Below are 3,352 nucleotides of genomic sequence, written 5' to 3'. Positions count from 1 at the left end.
AATTTTTTATCTATATTTTTCTCTACTCTGGATGGTTACGAGATGTGAAGGTGCAGCAACGAAAATAGACAAGCTTGAATGTTTCGTAAACCCTTTTGGTGCCTATTGGAATTCTGGTTACTGAAATTTCGTAGTTTTTTTTTTTAACTAATTTTGATGTTTACAACAAACGTATTAATCATTTTAAATGAATTTCGTAACTTTGGAAAGTTATTGAAGTTATCTGTAACTAGTGCCGGCCAAAATCCCGAAAAGCGAAAATTCCGAAAGAGACAATCCCGAAAGATTGGATATTTCGAAAGTCAAAATCCGAAATTCGAAAATCTCGAAAAGCCAAAATTTCGAATGGTTTGAAATTTCGAAAGAAAAAATTCGAATGGGTTGAAATTCCAAAAGCCAAATTTCCAAATGGATCAGAATTCCGAAAACCAAAATCCCAAAAAGCCAAAATCTCGAAAAGTAAAAATCCCGAAAACCAAAATACCGAAAAACTAAAATCTTGAAACGCAGAAATCTCGAACAGAGAAAATCTCGAATTGTTCGAAATCCCGAAAAACCAAGATCCTGAAAGGCCAAACCCCAAAAGCCAAAATCCCGAATGAGTTCAAATTCCGAAAGCCAAATTTCCAAATGGATTGAAATCCCAAAAGCCAAAATCTTGGAAAAGCAAAAATCCCGAAAGCCAAATCCCTAAAAGCCGAAACCCTAAAAAACAAAATCCCAAGAAGCCGAAATCTCGAAGCCAAATTCCGAAAAACCACAATCTTGAAAGGCCAAAATCTCGAAGAGAAAAACTTGAATGATTCGAAATCCCGAAAAGCCATAATCCTGAAAAGCTACTAAAACACGAAAAGCCAACATCCCGAATGGGTTGAAATTCCGAAAGCTAAATTTCCAAATGGATAAAAAATAAAAAAAAAACCCAAAATCTCGGAAAGTAAAAATCTCAAGTGGTTCGAAATTCCGAAAGCTAAATCCCCAAAAAGCCAAGATCCTGAAAGGCCAAATCCCAAAAACCAAAATTCCAAATGAGTTGAAATTCCGAAAGCCAAATTTCCAAATGGATCGAAATACCAAAAACAAAAATCCCGAGTGGTTCGAAATTCCGAAAGCCAAATCCCCAAAAGCTAAAATCCGATATCCCAAAAATCAAAATCCCAAGAAGCCGAAATTTCGAAAAGCCACAATCTTGAAAGGTCATAATCTCGAAGAGAAAATCTTGAATGGTTCGCAATCCTGAAAAGCTATAATCCTGAAAAGCCAAAATACGAAAAGCCAACATCTCGAATGGGTTAAAATTCCGAGAGCCAAATTTCCAATTGGATCGAAAGCCCGAAAGTCAAAATCCCAAAATCTCGAAAAGCAAAAATGCCGAGTGATTCGAAATTCCAAAAGCCAAATCCCCAAAAGCTAAAATCCCGAAAAGCCAAAAACCCAAAATTTAAAATCCAAAATCCCGAATAGGTTAAAATTCCAAATGGATCAAAATCCCGAAAAGGCAAAATCACTTTGATAAATTGAAAATTCCAATTTCAATTTTAATTTACTTTTTGACAAAAATATTTTACTGTTTTAAATAGTTTACAATTTTTTTTTTATAATATTAACAAAAAATTATTTTTTCTGACACAGAAATGATTTATATGTGTGTTTTGAAAAAGAAAAAAATAAACAGGGTATTTTTTCAACATTTTGATTTCATGAAAATGAAATTTGTTATGCTTCAATTTGTATTTCAATGTGAAATAATTGGAAAGGATAAGCAATACGTTTGAGAAAAAGCGATATGAAAATTCTCTTTTATGACATTATTCTTGAAAATTTCATGAAATCAAAATTTCCATTCCTTTCTAAGACATTATTGTCGCCTGGGCCCAGAATACAAAGCTTTATGTTCTCGGTTACTCGACCAAGCCACACCGTCGCCTCCTCCACACGAACACCGTCTCGAAAAAACGATTCTCAAATCTTAAATTATGATCCTTATCATTTTCATAGAATAATTAACTTCTAAAGATTTTAATAACGACTTACGCTTTCGAGTTTCCCATGAATCCGCAAACGTATTTTCCCGCTAGATGTCGCCTTATGTCGTACCAAAATTCAATTTTGATTTATGACCTTTTCCTGATTTTAAATGTGGCTGAAGGTATAAATTATAATTAGATTTAGTATATTAGATTTAGTCTTTATTAACTAACCAAATTTTCTTTTCCTTTACAGACCAAAAATTAATTTTTTTTGTTTAAAATTGATTTTTTTTGTACTAACTAAAAACCGATTTTTGCTGATTAAATTTATTTTTTTTATGGTTCCAGATACAGCACACCCTTTAGATCAGGAAAATTTCATAAAATCAAAATTCTCTTCCTTTGCATATGTCTATACAGTAGAGTTCCTCAAATTTGAGCAATATTTTCAAAAACGTAACGGAATTCATGTAAAATTCACTTTTCCTAAATTAAGGAAAATAACTTTACAGAATTTTATCAATTGAATTTGTTGTTATTTGTGGTGGAATTTGTTGAGAAAATTAATATAATACGACAATATTGAGGAAACAGCAGAGAAAAATAGTCCTAATTCAGACTCCATGCAAAATTTGTTTTACATAACCTCATACATTTTGAATGCAAACCGTCGTTCAAATTTGAGGAACTCGACTGTACTACTCTTTCGCATTCTTCTTCTTCCTTTAAACATCACACTAAATTAATTTAGATCAGTCCAATTTGGAGCCCGAAAGAGTAGGACAGATCTATGCAAATCTTTGGACAAAGAAGGGGACGCGAATTTCGATTTCGTGAAATTTTATCGATTTAAAAAGTGTACCGGAGCAATAATCAAGTTTGATATTATTTTACTGAACAAATTTGATTTTTTTACTGGCTGAATTTACAGTTTCACTGATCATTTCAACATTTTTACTGGTCAAACCTATGCCCGCGGCACACCTATTAGACCGGTAAAATTTCATGAAATCAAAATTCGCGCCCCTTTCTCAAAAGATTTGCATAAGTCTATCCTACTCTTTCGGACTCTAAATTTGAGTGAACTAAATTAATTTGTTGTGATGTTCAAAAGAAGAATCCAAAAGAGTAGCATAAACTTTAAAGAAAGAAAGGGATGTGAATTTTGATTTAATGAAATTTGTCTGATCTAATTTTTCCGGTCCAATTTAAACCATTCTTTTAAAAATTTGAGCAAGATTGGAATTATTTGAAAAGTTTATCAATGGATTGGTCTTTAGATAATTTATGAACAAATCACAAAGTATACTCAACCTTTTCTAGGAAAGTTTCTCAAAGCGCCTCTTGCGGTCATCTTTCAAAGTCTGAATGTGCAGAAAAGT

Source organism: Phlebotomus papatasi, chromosome 3 (genome assembly GCF_024763615.1).
Source record: "Phlebotomus papatasi isolate M1 chromosome 3, Ppap_2.1, whole genome shotgun sequence".
In the NCBI taxonomy this organism is placed as follows: Eukaryota; Metazoa; Arthropoda; class Insecta; order Diptera; family Psychodidae; genus Phlebotomus; species Phlebotomus papatasi.
This window is presented reverse-complemented; position numbering follows the sequence as displayed.